The sequence below is a fragment of the Erinaceus europaeus genome, chromosome 13, assembly GCF_950295315.1.
Source record: "Erinaceus europaeus chromosome 13, mEriEur2.1, whole genome shotgun sequence".
Classification (NCBI taxonomy): domain Eukaryota; kingdom Metazoa; phylum Chordata; class Mammalia; order Eulipotyphla; family Erinaceidae; genus Erinaceus; species Erinaceus europaeus.
The window spans coordinates 85,212,698-85,230,629 of NC_080174.1; the positions used below are offsets into that span (position 1 = coordinate 85,212,698).

The following is a 17,932-nucleotide window of genomic DNA, read 5'->3' on the forward strand; positions in this document are numbered from 1 at the left end:
TTTGCATAACCATTATGCTATCAACCCTCCACCCAAGATACCCTCTTTAATATTGCTTGGACTTAATGCATGTTGGAATTTAAAAAGACATAATTGCTGAACAAAATATTTTAAATATATATATTTTTTACAAATAGAATTGTAGTGCTACTAGAGATAGGCTAGACCAAAATTTTATTTTGACCAAATTTGACATTGTTATTTAACAGAATTATACAGATCTTCTTATGAAGACTAAAGGATGTTTAAAAATCCATTTGACTAAATTCTTAACCAGGCAGGCATGAGATCTCTGTTTATATATGCTGATTATCTCCTGAGTGCCAACCACCACCAATACAAGGGGCATGCTGCACTTGTCATTAATCTTCTGTGATTCAGCTTAGACCCTGTAAGCTTGGAAGCCAGGGAAAATGGCAGAAAGATGGCAGCTAAATTCTTACTATATAAGAGACAGTGAACAAAGTGTTCTATTCCTTGGTGCATGCACTACAAATCCACTGCTACTGGTAGCCATTTTTTACATTATTTGGATAGGATAGAGAGAAATTGAGAGGAGGGGGAGAGAAAGAGGAAGAAAGAAAGACAAACATCTGCAGACCTGCTTCACCGCTTGTGAAGTGACCTCCCCCTCCCCATTTCCGCAGGTGGGGAGCCAGGGGCTCAAACTGGAATCCTTGTGTGGGTCCTTATACTTAATACTATATGCATTTAGCCTGGTGCGCCACTGCCTGACCCCCTCTATACCGTTTTTTAAATCTCATCTGGTAAATATTATCTTCACCATGTTCAGTGGAAAAGCAGTTATAGAAGCCAGCCTTTTCACCTTCTGTACCCCACAATGATCCTGGGTTTATACTCCCAGAGGGATAAAGAATAGGGAAGCTATCAGGGGAGGGGATTAGATATGGAGCTCTGGGCATGGGCAGTGTGTGGAAATGTGTTTACACTTATCAGACTGAGAAAAAGACTGCAAAAGCTGAGTAAGGACAAATGATGACCCCAGAGTCTCATTCGACATCCCCTGAATCCACTATTTAAGTTGGGTAGCCCAGAAACTTGGGCTGCCCTCATCCTGTGACTTGCCCTTGAATTTATTTCCTTTCTGCCTTTCCTATCTCTGCTCTGCTTCAGTAAACATTGGTCTTTCTGAAACTGACAGCATCTCTTGTGGTTTTCCCACATGGATATTCATGGGAATGAATCATATCAGTGGAGCTTAAAGGGAACCTCTGTGCCCTTTGCCTTGTTCCCTCCATCTCCCCTGCAACAATTTCTATACTAGTGTAAGCAAGAATTCTGTGGCACAGCTCTAAGTCATTGGTGAGAAAGAGAGGAGTCAGTCTCTAGACGGCTGCTCAGGGCTCTCTAGGAGTGCAGACCAAAGAACATCAGGAAATATTTCTTTAGCACACGGGTAGATAGGCATGAGAACTAGTCGGTTTGGGTAAGGATAAGGACCAAGGTGGTTGATGGACATTAAGCAGAGGCAGAACTCAAGCACATGCATGGAATCGTAAGACTCCAACACAGGCTATTACTATACGTGCCTTAGATTGGCTGGAGTGGGAATGGAAATATGTTTCGGTAGCATAGGGAAAGCAGCTGAAGAGAAGACCTCAGAACAGCAGCAGTAATGTTAACATTTTCCTAGGGTCCAACCATTCTACACAGCATTTTGCCTGTTATTCCCTATTTATTTCCTACAAGACACTGACATCAGTATAGATCGTTCTGCTCCAATATGTGTTTTTACAATTCCAGATAACTCACACTTGATTAGATAATGAGGGATAGTTTCAGTCAAATAAATTTGAGTTAGTACTGACACAGCTTTTTCCTACACAAGGTAACGAAAGACTAGGTGTAAAATGAGAACTTTCTGCAGGAAATGAGAAAGCTCTCAACTCAACTGTGGTTAAAGCTGGGGTCCTTACTGCTCTATTTTTAAGAAGTTAGAAATGAGAGCCTGTTTCAGGCTCGATCTCTGGAAAGCCCAGCCTTCAAGGGTATTCTGGTGCCTGTCAGGTACATTTCCTTCACTGTCTATGCTCATTGCAATCGGTTGGCTCAGAGCTCCGCGTCCCTCTATATTTTCTATGCTCCTATATGAATGCACTTTCACTGTATAATTTCATGCCTTAAAATATTCTCAGAAGCAGCCTTCAGCTATGTGTCATGGCCTGACTGTATCATCCAGCTATGTGTCATGGCCTGACTGTATCATCTCGATCGTCTCCCCAAGATTCCGACTGACTGTTACTTTTTAAAAAGAATTTTTGTCATTGGACACTCACTACTCTGAGCTGACTTTTCCAAATAGCAAGAAAGATGGAAAACAGTGAGGAAGAGCCATTAATTACAGCACTGCAGCTGAAGATTTCTTTAGAGAAAAGTATATTTGCAGTCTTCTGGTCAGTAAGGGTGAGGGGGCCCAAAAGAATAAATCAACAGGAAGCAAAAGTTACACAGTTTCTTAAATAGGCTAAGTAACAGTCACCTAGGGAAGGAATGGGCACACAGGATAAAGGATACAACTGCCTACAAAGTGAGACAGGAGGCACATTGACAAAGGACAAGGGCTCACTACTTACATATTTCTATTGGGATTTCCCATTTGGACTCTGCTGGGTGAGCAGAGACAGACATTTGTTGCCTTCAAGGTGGTGTCAGGGGGTAGCTTCCTATCTTACTTCATTTACCAGGTATGGAGACAGGAGTTTGTTTATGTTTTCTACCTGGAGTAGAACAAGGAGCCTTATTGGGATTCTTAAATCAGGGGACTAGCAGTTAAGACACAAACTTTTCGCTTATTAAAGCCCTAAACTCTAAAGATGGAGGTGAGGGGAGGGGGTGGCTTCTCTGGCTTATCTCTTGGAGTTGTTGCCATTTCATCAGCCTGGAAGGAAGCCATATTTATAAAGTTATGCCACAGCAGAAGCTTTCTTCCTTATGCTGGTCCTTGTGCTTTGCGCCACCTGCGCTTAACCTGCTGTGCTACCGCCCAACTCCCAGCAGAAGCTTTCTTAAGTGCAGCGGAGTCTGGTCTCAAGTATGGGCCGTGTGCACGGCAAAGAAGTCATGCCCAAGGTGAGCTAGTGAGCTATCTAGCCAGACCTCTAACTATTGCTTTTGTTAGTGTTCTGGATGCAGATTTCACAGCTTTGGGGGGGGGGGGGAGTAGGGCGTTGCCTGATTTTTTTTTCCCCAGCAATTCATTAATTTTTGTTGTGTGCTTTTGTACATGAAATCCTCCTGTAACTGAGTAAGTGGAGATAAAAAGTTATTGGTAAGAAATTCTAGTTAAGGGGCCTGGCATTGGTGCACCTGGTTAAGCTGATATTACCAAGTGCAAGGACCTGGGTTCAAGCCCTCTCCTCCCCCTTGCAGGGGGTCCACTTCAGCAGTGGTGAAGCAAGTTTGCAGGTATCTATCTTTTCTCTCCCTCTCTCTCTCTTTCCATTTTTCTGCCTGCTCTCAATTTCTCTCTGTCCTATCTAATAAAAAAAATAAAAAATTAGAAAAAGGGAAAAATTCCCTTCAGGAGCAATGGATTCATAGTGCTGGCACTGAGCTCTAGTGATAACCCTGGTAAAAAAATTCTAGTTAACAATTACTATTGTTAAGCTGAAAAATTTGACCTATAGCTATTATTGTTACTGTTAAAAAAGAGAAATTTTTACACCTATTGGTTGGGGAGGGAAAGGAACTCTAGTATAAATAACATTATTGTTAAGAAAAGCCTATAATCTAGATGTCTATTAGGATTACAATTCTAACTATATATAAAAATTTAAAGAACGATATATAAAAAGTTTAAGGTATCTGTCTGTACCAAGAGGACATTAGTTAGCCATTAAAACACTTGTCTTTTAAGAAAAGATCTCCAAGTTAAGAAGAAAATTCTCCTTAAAGCCTTTTTATATATCCTACACTGAAGAAAAGAAGGCCCAAGCTTTCCAAATATTGACTGACTGAAGTCCTACTGGTAAGAGGAAGTGGGAGGAGTCTTTATTAAACACTGAAAGCGCACTGAGAGGGAGGGAGTTTAGATTTTAGAGACGACTTGAGTTAACTGCTCTCCATGTCTTCTCTGGGGGTCAGGGAATGGCCTGATTTGAGTCCATGACTTTCTCCCTTTTTCTTTTTAAGTAGTTTTATTTTTCTTTCCCTTACCAATGGTTGTGTGTGTTACTGATGCTTAATCTTAAAAATATATTATTTTCAGGCTCTACTTCACTTGTGGGTTGCACATGGAGTACAATAAGACAATAGTACATACACTTCCAAATTTTCATTTCAGAGAAGAGGAATGAGAAGCGTAGACACATATAACTTGCTTGGGTTCTGCACAGATGGTAAGTGGTAAAGCTGGATCTTGAAGCTCAAGCTACATTGTTTTGTGGATACAGATTATACAGGATCTTGCATGCCATGTGGGCTGGCTGTTTGTTTTTTTTTTTTGAATCTGCCATGTTTCTGCAAGTAGGCCAGCCATTTATGTCTAGTCTGTGATGCTGGCCTGAGACTTTGCAAATTGCATTTCTCAGTATCCTTTCCAGCTGCCTTCCTGTCAGCTTTTGCTAGTGGGAAACCCTGGGAAAAGACTGGAGAGTGAAAAGGGAAGGGAGTTGACTTCTGTCCTCTTGCCATCTCCAAGGGCCCATGCCTTTACTAGTTTTTGCCTTTGCCTGACATCTGATATCTAGGTGGACACAGGTTATTGTCTGGGGAGATGGTGTCATAGTTGAAAAAAGGGCCAGAAAGCTGGATCAGGGAAGAATAATGATTGGCAAGACTGTGGAATAAGAGGGGTATAATCCATACAGCTCCCACCACCAGAGTCCTGTGTCCCATCTCCTCCATTGGGAGGTTCCTTGTTCTTTATCCTTCTGGGAATATGGACCAATGATCTTTATGGGATGCAGAAAGTGGGAGTTCTGGCTTCTGTAATTGTTTCTCCACTGGACATGGGTGTTGACAGGTTCAGCACACTCCCAGCCTGTCTCTCTCTTTCCCTAGTGTAGCAGGGCTCTGGAGAGGTGGGGTTCCAGGACATATTGGTGGGGTTGTCTACCCAGGAAGTCAGGTTGGCATCATGGTAGCATCTGCAACTTGCTGGCTGAAAAACATTAAGATACAAAGCAGAGCAAATTGTTTAGTAATCAGGAACCAAAGGGTAAGAATGTACCAGATGAAATTTGAGGTCTTCATGTTGGAAGAAGCTAGGAAGTTTATTTTAGGTTTATTCAACGGGGGCTGTGACTTTACTGATTTTTGCCTGAACCCCAGTGATAACATGAAAGTGAGCTAAAAATATCGTCTGAAAAGATGATGTCAGAGTTGGGAATAGAACTAGAAAGCTGCATCAGGGAAGAGAGTAACTCCCAAATGTGGGGAAAGCATATAAGTACCTTTAACTGTAAATAAACCCCATCCATCTGACCTAGGGCCCATGTTTATTCATATTCAGCACAGGAGCCTGTGTAACCTCTGCATCCCTATAGGCCTGAGCTCACATTCCAGGGTCATAGCTGTGAACATTCTAGGCTACACTCATTTCAGGACCCATCTTCCTTGGGTGACTGAATATGTTGACCCAGCCTCCCTTCGGAGAGTGGGGCAGTTTATTTTCAAAACAGCTGCTTTCAACTTTTCTATGTCCTGTGGATGCCAGTAATTAGTGACAACCCTTTTGGCAATGTAGGAGGCCGCTGTGCTAAGCATGTCTCTCCAGATGGGTCTTGAAAGTCTTTGCATAATCCAAGGTCTGATTCTCTGGCCTCAGTTTACATTCAAGGAATCTGAATCCTAAACCCCCCAGAACTTCTCTCAAGTTCCCCAAATCTAGAAATACAATATTTTCTCTGTAGGATCCCCATTAAAACAAATAAACAAACAAAAAACAATGGCTTCCTGCAACTTTTATTCTTCAGACTACTACAGAGCTTCCATTTGCTCTTTCAGTCTCCATATGGGAACTGTCTAACCAGTTACTGATGTTAGATACACTCTTAAAAAAAAAAAATTACCTGCCCTGGGCTTTCCTGAGCAGTCTCTGACTATCATACTGTGCTTGTGAATATTTCTCTGCAGGGAAGTAGAATCTTTGAAGGCATTTAAGCAGAAACATAACTCTTTGCTTCAGATCTTATTTTCTTTGTCTGATAGTATTTCACTTTCTTGACAATGCTCCTAGTCTTTACTCATGATATAATTCTGGCTCCCATCATAGCCTCATGGAATCACTACCCCTTTGCACATGCCCACATATATACACTTTTTTTTTTTGCCAGTCTTCCCAGTATCTTTTTTTTTGTATTATCTTTATTTATTTATTGGATAGAGACAGCCAGAAATTGAGAGGGAAGGGGGAGATAGAAAGGGAGAGGGACACCTACAGCCCTGCTTCACCACTCACAAAGCTCTCCCTCTGAAGGTGGGACTGAGGGCTTGAACCCTGGTCCTTGAGCACTCTACCAGTTGTGCCACTACCTAGCCCCCCTACTTCTCAGTATCTTATGAAGGCTCTTTTGCCTTTATCTTTATGAATCTTTTTGGTTGGCTGGTCTTCATACTTTTTAATTTTTTTTTTCTGGAATAGCTGATCTATTTACATAGTTTACATTATTGTCTGTTCAGCTGGTACATAGATATTTATTTTTTTTAGTTCAGACATTTCGCTACAGTTCTACACTCAGTGATCTAGCTGCTCTCGGGCCAGCTCAATGACTGTTCCCTTAGTGACAGTCTACCCTGTCTCCACCTTCCCTCTCGATTTCTGGCTGTCTCTATCCAATAAATAAATACAGATAATAAAAAAATGAAAAGCTAATGGAGTTAAGAAAAGAAAACGTTTAATCTTTAAAAGTGTATATATTATGTTCCAAGTACACACGAGGAAGCTGGGAATGTGGGTCAGTGCGCAGACAGCAGGCACTGGTCTGTGGGAAGTTCTGGGTTCCAGCCTCAGCATATTGTTTGCAATAGAAATGCTGTGATCTTGCTGTCTCATAAAATAAGGAAATAAATATTTTTTGACAAAGAAAAACCAATAAAAAAAAAAAAGGACATTGTTAGTTGTGGGTGGTGTCGCACCCCATAGAGAGAACTTATTACCATGTATGAAGACCCCTGTTTAGGTCTGTTCCCACTTCAGGATAGAAGCTTCAGGAGCTAATGTGAAATTCACTTTCATGCAGACTTGTCGAAACTTTAACTTAAAAAAGGGGGTGCTTAGGTTTCTCTCTCTGTCTCTTTCTCTCTGTGCGTCTCTTTCAAAAATAAAATAAATAAAAAAGGGGGTGGCTTAGAGGCTGTGTTGTAACTAGAGACATAAACTAGAGACATAGGACTTTGGTGCTTAAGGAGTCACAGTGGAGAGCTGGGAATAGTAACAATACAAGGTTTTATTAGGGTGAAATGGGTAAAAGGCAAAATAAGCAATTATCATCAGGGGTTAAGAGTATGCTAGGGGGAGTCGGGCTATAGTGCAGTGGGTTATGTGCACATGGCGCAAAGTGCAAGGACAGGAGTAAGGATCCCAGTTCGAGCCCCCAGCTCCCCACCTACAGGAGAGTCGCTTCACAGGTGGTGAAGCAATTCTGCAGGTGTCTGTCTTTCTCTCCCCTTCTCTGTCTTCCCCTCCTCTCTTCATTTCTCTCTGTCCTATCCAACAACGATGACAATAATAACTACAACAATAAAAGAACAAGGGCAACAAAAGGGAATAAATAAATAAATATGTTTTTTAAAAAAAGAGTACGCTAGGCCTGGGAGTCGTGCAGTAGTGCAGTGGATTAAACGTATGTGGCACAAAGCTCAAGGACCAGCATAAGGATCCTGGTTCAAGCCCCTGGCTCCCCACCTGCAGGGGAGTCGCTTCACAGGCGATGAAGCAGGTCTGCAGATGTTTGTCTTTCTCTCCCCCTCTCTGTCTTCCCTTCCTCTCTCCATTTATCTCTGTCCTATCCAACAATGATGGCAAGAATAATTACAACAATAAAACAAAGGGAATAAATAAATAAACAAATATATTTTTTTAAAAGAGTATGCTAGACCCATAAAGTCTGAGTATAGAAAGTTCAGTCCCATAAGATAAACAATTATCAGCTGAGGTATATAGGTTTCTCATGGTCTAAAAATTTACTGGCTAGCAGAGTCACAGGTGTTCAGTTCCCAGGAGAAGTAGTCATGGCGGATACCTGGAGCATCTCCATCGAGATGCTTCTGACCAGGAGAAGAAGCAGCAGCCAAAGAGAGAGCCAGCTGCTCCAAGTCCCTGCTTTTATAACTTCCCTTCTCTGTGTGACGTAATTCATTTGCTAATAATCTCAAACACCTACTGTCCTACTGAAGAAGGAAGTGAGAAGTGAACATGAAATAGGAGGCAGATGGGATGGGGAGAGCTGGGCACAGTACACCCAGATGAATGTACATGATACCATGTGCAAGTACCTGGTTCAAGCCCCTGGGCCTCTCTTACAAGCATGGTGAAGCAGTGCTGCATGTCTGTCTCTTTTTCTCTCCCTCTCTATCTCCCCCCTTTCCCTATCAATTTCTCTTTGCCTCGCTCCAAAAGAGATTGTAATTAAAAAAGTCAAAACTTCTGGGGGATTTAGTTCTGATGTTTATTAAGTGGCAGGTTTATTAGGTACATAAAAACTGCAGTAGCAAAATAAGAACAGCCAGCCATGTGTGGAGGTGTGGGCCACAGTCCTTAAGCATTATTCCCCAGCGTCAGCTGCAACAGGCACTGACTGGTCCCAGGAGAAGACAGAGATAGCCAGGTGAAGGACAAACCAGAGGGAGTGAAGAAGAAACGAAAAGCTAAAGGCAAGAGGGGGCTGGACTATGCCAGAGGTTTGATTAAATAGTCTGTAGTACCCACAATCCCTCACAAGTTTGCATCTGTCATTTGCTCGTGACCTCATCCATATGCTAAGTATGTAAATAGCCCATAATTCCTTTTGCTTACGGTCAGTAGACAATGTATTTCCAACAAGAGAGAAGGAAAGGAAGGAAGAAAGAAGTAGACAGTATAGTCAATAAAGGAAATAGACTTAGCATGATGCAAACTAACTTACTAGACAAAAGGAATACCTTTCTTTTTTTATATATTTATTTATTTTCCCTTTTTGTTGCCCTTGTTGTTTTTCATTGTTGTTCTAGTTATTACTGTTGTTGTTGATGATGTCATCCTTGTTAGATAGGACAGAGAGAAATGGAGAGAGGAGGGGAAGACAGAGAAGGGGAGAGAAAGATAGACACCTGCAGACCTGCTTCACCGCCTGTAAAGTGACTCCCCTGCAAGTGGAGAGCCGGGGACTCGAACCTGGATCCTCATGCCGATCCTTGCGCTTTGTGCCACCTGCGCTTAAAGGAATACCTTTCTATAGAAGAAATAATCAGCACTGTTTTGCCATGTGTGTAACCCAGGTTGAAACCTTGCCCCTACCATATGGAAGGGAGCCTTGATGCTGTGGTCTCTCACTCTCTGTCTGCTTCTCTGCCTCTATCAAAAACCAAAACAAACAGCAACAAAACCCCAATAATAAGAATAGGTAAAAGTTAAGTCCTGGAACATGGTGGCAGAGGAGGGCCTAGTGGGGGTTGTATTGTTATGTGGAAAACTGGGAAATATTACACATGTACAAACTATTGTATTTTACTATCAACTGTAAACAATGCATCCCTCAACAAAGACATTTAAAAATAAGACTGTAAGTCTAAGAACTGGCAAAACTGAACATCATTTTCCTCTCTTCCTGGTTTCTTTCCAACTGGACATGGGATTGACTACTGTGTCCCCAGTTGAGCTTACCCCTAAAAATTTCCTCCTGTGATCTGGGAGGTGGCACAATAGATAAAGAATTAGACTCTGAAGCATGAGTTCCTGAGTTTGATCCCTGGCAGCACATGTACCAGAGTAATACCTGGTTCTTTCTCTTTCTCCTCCTACCTTTCTTTCTTTCTTTTTAAATTTTTTATCTTTATTTTATTTATTGGATAGAGACAGCCAGAAATCAAGAAGGAGTGGTGTGATAGAGAAGGAGAGACAGAGACACACACCTGCAACACTGCTTCACCACTTGCAAAGCTTTCTCCCTGCATGTGGGGACAAGGGGCTTGAACCTGGCTCCTTGTGTGTTGTAACATGTGTGTTCAACCAGGTGCGCCACCACCTGGCCTTTCCTCCTACCTTTCAAATAAATAAATGAATAATCTTTAAAAAATTACTCCTGAATAGACTTCTATCTCATACTAAATATCTGCATTATCATAATTAAAATATGCAATCAGGAAGCCCTTAAGAAGACTGTTCTTATACATCTCAGAAGCTTTAAAATGGGCATGTACTTTAACTTAGAAGTTTTAATTTTACAAAATTTTTCAAGGGAAATAATTAAAAGATACTAACCATATATGAATGAGCATGTTGCTTAAAACTTGCAATGGAACTTTATGGAACTGCTAAAAATGTTCTGCTGTACTAATTAGAAAGGACATATACACCCCTATGTTCATAGCTGCATTATTCACACTAGCCAAAGAGTAGAAGCAGCCTAAATGCCCATCTACAGGTGACTGGCTGAAAAAGTGTTGGGATCTATATTCCATGGAATACTACTCTGCAATCAAAAAATATAATATCTTGTCCGTTGGGACATAATAGATAGAACTGAAGGCAGTTATGCTGAGTGAAATAAGTAAAGGGATAAAAGATAACTACCAGATGATTTCACACATATGTGGAATCTAGAGATCTGATACACATGAACTTGCCCCCCCAAAAAAATAATAACAACAACAAAAGCTCAGAAGCAAGCAGACTGCTTCTATGATTTTTGAGAATGATGGTGGTTCTCTTTGGGAGGTGGAAGGGTGATGATGCAGAACTCTGGTGGTGAGTGTGGTGTGGGGCTCTACATGGTGATGGTAAAATCTTGTAATATTCTATTAATAACATGTTGGAGAATGGGCCCTCTGTCCCGGAAAGTCCAGGCTGTAGTTTCCATGAGGTCTGAGTGGGTCTGACCCCAAACTCTCCCCCCTGTGCATTGAGATATGTCAGGTCCCTCCCGCCCCCCCGTCTCTGTAATTTAGGATGGCTGGACCCCTGGACATGAGCGTGCCACCTCCCCCCTTTCCTTCTTCTTTTTTTCTTTTTCTTTTTTCCTCCAGGGTTATTGCTGGGCTCGGTGCCTGCACCATGAATCCACCGCTCCTGGAGGCCATTTTTCCCCTTTTGTTGCCCTTGTTGTTGTAGCCTTGTTGTGGTTATTATGGTTATTTTGTTGATGTCATTTGTTGTTGGCTAGGACAGAGAGAAATGGAGAGAGGAGGGGAAGACAGAAGGGGAGAGAAAGAGAGACATCTGCAGATCTGCTTCACCACCTGTGAAGCGACTCCCCTGCAGGTGGGGATCCGGGGACTCAAACCGGGATCCTTGTGCTGGGCCTTGCACCTTGCACCATGTGCGCTTAACCCGCTGTGCCACCACCCGACCCCTCCCCTTTCCTTCTTTAATTAAAAGCCATGGATTACTGTGTGCGGTTAACCTTAAAGCATCCTGATTGCTCAGCTGCCTTCCCTTCTCCCCCCTCCCCCGCTGCCCTAAAGTGCCTGCAATCTACCTCCAGAAAAATGTACATTGTAAAGCTTGTGACCAAACCTTGTATGGTAACCTTTTACTTATGATTAGTCTGCTGGCCAAAATGTGACTATGCATTGTATTGCTTTGTGTTTGGGTTAATGGTTACCTCAGCCCCCCCACACCCGCCAAGTTAGGGGTATATCTGCCTGCCTTTTCTTTCAATAAATGGGTTGCCCACCTTTCTGAGACTGCCCCCGGAGTTGAATGAATCTGAGATTCTCTCTGCACACATTGCCCCTGACACGCAGAGTTACCCCGGGACTCCCTGGGGAGATGCTCTGACCCTTGCCCCTTGTGGCCAGAGGGAGGGGGGAACCCAGAGTGGCCTGCAGTAAGAAATAGTTTTTAAATGTTCTGCTGAAGAGTAATGTGAAAATTTTCATAATGAATTTCTAACTAAAAAGTAGACTATGGGATATTGCTTTAATATTTGAGCTTGATATAGCTTAAAAGGAAACTGGCAATTACTCAGTGATTATCTGTGGAGGATGGAATTACAGGGAAATGTTCATTTTATATTGGTACTCTTCTGTGATTCCTACGTGCTAGGATGGGCTATTGTTGCTGGTCACAGAAACGACACTATCTTCCTTCTTAGGACATTTAAAATGCTATTCCCACTTTTTGGAATATCACACTCCCTTTTTGTCTATTAAAGATAATTGCCCAGCCCAGACTTTATTTAAAATTCAACTTACTATCACCAATTCACAGGGCTTATATAACCTGCTTATGCCACCACACAGTCACTTTTCTTTGAATACTTATTATAAGAAACACATTATTCTGAGTTTTTTTGTTGCATATAATGTCTCATTTAATTTTTAACTCAACTAAATAGAAAGTAGAAAATGATATTTCTGTTTTACAGACAATATAACTGAAACTCTGAGATGAAGTGTCTTGTCACGACCACACAGTGGGTAAGTAGTTATGTCCTCAGAATGTGTATGTCTAAGCAAGCTGATTACAGAACCCGAGTTCTGTTTGTCTTTTTCTCTCATTGTTTGCTGTTGGGCAGTACACCAGCTCCCCCCTGCTTAACACTGTGGTCTATTTACATAATCACTCTTTACCTGAGAACCATCCTGCCTGCAGGGAACTGGTTTCATCGCACTGGTTAGCACTCTCTTTTGGCTCTGCCCCCTCTCCTAGTCACACCCTGTTTTCCACCACTCTCTTTTCGCTCCACCCTCTCTACAGCACATCCTGTTTTCACACCCTACTATTTCCTTCTTGGCGAGTATAAATACAGCTGCTCTTCTGATTAAAGACACATGGGATTGCCTTCCAGCTCTGAGAGTCCCAGAGTCTCTCTCCTGCCAAGACGGGTTCCTGATCCCTCTCCCACGCAGCAGCCTAGGTTGGCTCCAGTCGCATTCTCTCCAACCCAGAGAGCACTTGCTTGGGAAGAAGCCCCCCTCAGGCTCTCCTGGCAGTTTGCTTTATTTATTTTTCAGATAGATAGGAAGAGAGCAAGAGAGGAGTAGTTGAAAGAGACCACAGCACCAAAGCTTCCTCAGTGCCATGGGAATGGGCCCAAACCTATGTTACATATATGCCAAAGCAACACATTATTTAAGTGAGCTGTTTTGCCTTCCCTGTCTCTATTTCTCTCTCTCTCTCCCTCACTAAAATAAAACAAAACATATTTCAAAAATAAAATAGAACAAGGGTTGTACAAAGATAACTAGCTTGTTGTCAGGTGATAGTGGACCCAAGAAGATGGTGGATTCATATCTCAAGTAAACCATCTTTCTCTTTTACTGAGGATCAGGGCTTAGGCAGAGTGGTGGATAGATGGGTGAGAAGGGCAGTCACACAGTCTGCCAGCTGACAGGGTCCTGTCCACCCTTTCACACAGCTGTCTCTAAGGCCTACACTCTCATCTATTCTCTTGATGCAACCTTGCAATACTTCCCACTTTGAACTGTATCATTATCACTTGTACTTAGTCTACAGTCCAGCACACAGCAGGTGTTAAATAAAATTGTTTGATAAGCTGATGAATAAATGAGCCAATAGTGATGATCTAAGTCGTCCTGCATATCCAAAACAGTAAATCAATCACTTCTCTTTTTTTTAAAAAAAGATTTATTTTCTTCATTTCACATGAGATAAAGTTTCACATGAGAATGGAAGAGAGAGAGAAGCCAGAGCATGGTGCATTTACATTCAGTGCAGGGATAAAACCAGAAGTGTCAGACATGCGAGTCCTGCTCTCTACCAGTTGAGCTAACATTTCTCTGCTTAGTGAATTACTTCTTTTTTTTTTTTGCCTCCAGGGTTATTGCTGGGGCTCGGTGCCTGCACCATGAATCCACTGCTCCTGGAGACCATTTTCTCCCCCTTTTGTTGCACTTGTTGTTGTAGCTTTGTTGTGGCTATTATTATTGTTGTTGATGTCATTTGTTGTTGGATAGGAACAGAGAGAAATGGAGAGAGGAAGGGAAGACAGAGGGGGAGAGAAAGATAGACACCTGCAGACCTGCTTCTCACCGCCTGTGAAGTGACTCCCCTGCAGGTGGGGATCCGGGGGCTCGAACCAGGATCCTTACACCGGTCCTTGGGCTTTGTGCCACGTGAGCTTAACCCGCTGCACTACTGCCCGACACCACATGAATTACTTCTTAAGCACATCAACCTTCTCTTTTTTTTTTTTTTTTTTTTGTCCTCACTGGGGTCTAACTACTCCAGGCTGACATATAAAGCCAAACAAGTTGTTGACTAATCATGAACTTAAAGGCTGGAGTAGTGCAGATGAAGAGTTGGGGGGGGTGCTCTCTGTTCTGTAGATAGCTGGTAGGCATATTTTAGTTATATTCCAAAGGCCCTTTCCTCTGCACCTTACCCTCACTGCCTGGTTCCTGGTTCCCCGTGTTGCTGATGTTTTCTGCTGGCCAGAGGACGCCCGGCAAGATCAAATCCCCCCCCCCCCCCCATTCTGGCAGATTTCTCTCTTTTTATCAATGCTGATCACTATTCCAAGATTATATTCATTTGAATTTTTTTCTGCCCCACCCCTGTGCAAATGCATGTTCTATGAGGCAGATAACAGGACCATTGTTAGTTCATTTAAAAATTGTATTCATCCCCCCAAACTTACACTGAAAATGGTGTTAGGCATATACATTGTTATAATCCTGACAGGTGAAAATATTATGCATGTTGACATTGTAATAATTCCAGCTGGTGAAAGTTTAGGAAGCCCCTCAGATAGATAGAGTGGCGCCCAAGCTGGTGGAAAGGTAGGAGTCACTCAGATAAATAGGAACCCCCCCACCCCAAGCTAGAAAAAAAAATTGGGAGTCACAGACCTGCTAAAGAGACCAGAATTGGGGGGCTGGGTGGTGGTGCACCTGGTTGAGCACTCACGTCACAATGCGCAAGGACCCAGGTTTGAGCCCCCAGTCCCCACCTTCAGGGGGAAAGCTTTGTGAGTGGTGAAGCAATGCAGCAGACGTCTCTCTGTGTCTCTCCCTCTCCATCTTCCCCTCCTCCCTCAATTTCAGGATGTCTCTGTCCATTAAATAAAGATTAAAAAGAAAGGAAGAAAGAGAGAAAGAGAGAGGCCAGAACTGTGAGCTAGGCCCTATCAAAATTTAGTCCACATGCCATCCTGATAACATATCATTGAAATATGCTGTAAATTTAGGCATCAGATGAAAGCAAACCCAAGAGACCTTATGAAAGCAGCTTTCTTCAGAGAGATTTCTGGAAGGCCCCTCCCTCTGCCCTTCTCTGCTGATTGAATCGTGGGCCTGTATTGTTTTAAGGAGATTACCTCCCAATAAAAGATGGTAATTGTACACAATTGGCTTGAGTAGTGAAGCCTTCCCACAGTTAATGCTCTTGAAATCAAACCTGAGGTGAAATAACAAGAGGCTGGCAAGAGAGCTCTCCTGGATAGTGCTCCTGCTTAAACCAGGCTCTACCTCACTGGAAGAGGCTTTGGTATTGTGTTTTTTTCCCTTCTCTCCCTCTGCCTTTCTAGCTCCATGTCTCTCTGTCTGGGAACACCTTGGAGCAGTGAAGCCCTAGTGGTGACAAAAATAAACAGGAAGAAAGAGAGGGAAAGGGAGAGAGGGAGAGGGAGGGAGAGAGGGAGAGGAAGAGAGGAAGAGAAAGAAAGAAAGATTAATGATTTAGATTTGATGGGGAGCTGATAAGTTCTCTTTGTTTGGCTAGTATCCTAGAAACCAGGCTGAGAAATCTCAGAATATGAATTTCATAACGTGTTCTCCAAAGCCGTCAACTACAGGCAGCATGGACGTTCTAAAACTGTAAATTCAAATCATAAAGAGAAGTTTTGCAAAGAAGAAATACAATAAAGATTCTTTCCCTAGAATATAGAGCAGATGTGATAAGCGAAGTTTGAATAGAAACAACCATTTTCACCTGTTGTTAAAATTTCGGAGGCTCTGGCCGGGCTGGCTTGCTTCACAGGCGGGTAACAGAGACGCAGAGACAACGGCTGGGCAGGGCAGCTGTATTTCTTTATTCAGGAACAACGATTCACAAACTAAGACAAACTAATCACCAAACAGAACTTGGCTGTCTCTTTGCGACGGCACAAGCACTCTCTTACTCTGTAACTCGGGAACCCTCCAACTCTGGCACTCTGAAACTCTCGTACTTGAGAACCCTCTGAAACTGACACACTGGAACTCTCTCTTACTCTGTAACCCTGAAACTCTCGAACTCAGGAACTCCGGAACTCTGGCACTCTCCAACTCAGGAACCCTCTCCCGGGGTTACTTGGGGCCGGGCCAAGCAGGCCCGCGAAATTAACAGGACTGATCCAATTCTCTTGGGGGGGGGGGGGGCTAGAACAAACCAATGTAAAGCATACGACATTCACCCATTGCTCCCCCCTCCCCCTTAGAAAAAAGGACAGCCCACAGAATCCTTTTTTCTCCAGGGTGAGGGCTAAAAGGTCTTGGAAAGTAAACATGCTGTGCCTCAGTCAAGAGAAGCTTTATTCTCTCTGTCCTTTTGAGGTGAGAAATCATGCTTTTTAATAATGTGGAGGAGGCTGAAGCAGTGTTTACGCTTCCTTTCTGGATTCTAGTTTTCCCAAATGGAGCCAGAGGGGTGAAAGATAAAGGACCCCAGGGCTTCTGGCCAGCAGTACCTTCAGGAGCCAGTGCAGAACCCGCCATTTCAATTTCGTGAAATTGAATTAGCCTGCGGTGATAGATGCTTTGAAAACAGAACCTCAAGACTCTCTCTCTCTTTCACTCTCCCCCTCTCCCTTTCTCCTCTCTCTCTCTGTCTCCTGTGCTTTTGCTTTTAACTTTTCCACTGGCCTGAGGGTAAAAGGCACAAGGCTAGTTGAAGCCTTTTTTTTTTTTTTCTTTTTCTTCCTTTAGGTTCTTAAAGAGCTGATCACTTGTTTCACTCCAAGGAGTAAAAGTCATTTTCGTAGCATCAGGCCGCTTCCCAGCAGGAGGATGGTACCTCTCAGCTCAAAACAGCTGGTATTAGGTTCAAGAAGATGAAACTGAGAAAAGTGGTTTATCTCCAGCTTTAATCAGCAGCTCTCGGCTCACCCAGGTCGGCAAGCAGTCTGTCTCTTACTTCCTTTTCCTCCCACTTGCGGTAAAGTGGTAATGATAGCACAAAGGCAGCCTGCAGGGACTCAGTGACCCAGTCATGCTGGGACTGTTGTTTCCTTTTGCTACCACCCAGCACACATATGCTCTGCTTAAAAAAAAAAAATATTATTAATACTAACTATGTGCTTGGGCCCTGACAACAAATGTGCTGGAAATTCTAAGCAGCGTGGTGCTGAGTAAAATGGTTGCTACAGGTGATCATCAGGATGGAGAATGGCAGAAGGAGAGAATGTGAGCTCACACATTCAAACAAACATTAAATATTAAATACCGGAGTCGGGCAGTAGTGCAGCGGGTTAAGCGCACGTGGTGCAAAGCGCAAGGACCCACATAAGGATCCTGGTTTGAGCCCCGGGCTCCCCACCTGCAGGGGAGTCGATTCACAAGCCGTGAAGCAGGTCTGCAGGTGTCTGTCTTTCTCTCCCCCTCTCTGTCTTCCCCTCCTCTCTCCATTTCTCTCTGTCCTATCCAACAATGAGATCAATAACAACAATAGTAATAACTGCAACAATAAAACAAGGGCAACAAAAGGGAATAAATGAACATTAAAAAAATATTAAATGCCAATTGGAGGCCTGAGGATAGCTTGCCTGGATAGTGCGCCTGCTTGGTCATGTGAGTGATCCAGGCTCCCACAGCCCCAGAGGAAGCTTCTCTG

General features: G+C 43.0%; 1 long non-coding RNA gene across 1 annotated transcript; it reads left to right on the top strand.

Moving 5' to 3' along the window:
• The first annotated feature begins 2,970 nt into the window (after positions 1–2,970).
• Positions 2,971–17,549, top strand: LOC132542564 (uncharacterized). Its single transcript, XR_009553563.1, has 4 exons — positions 2,971–3,090; positions 4,229–4,358; positions 12,528–12,579; positions 17,029–17,549. It is a non-coding gene; the product is annotated as an uncharacterized LOC132542564 (long non-coding RNA).
• The last annotated feature ends 383 nt before the right edge of the window (positions 17,550–17,932 follow it).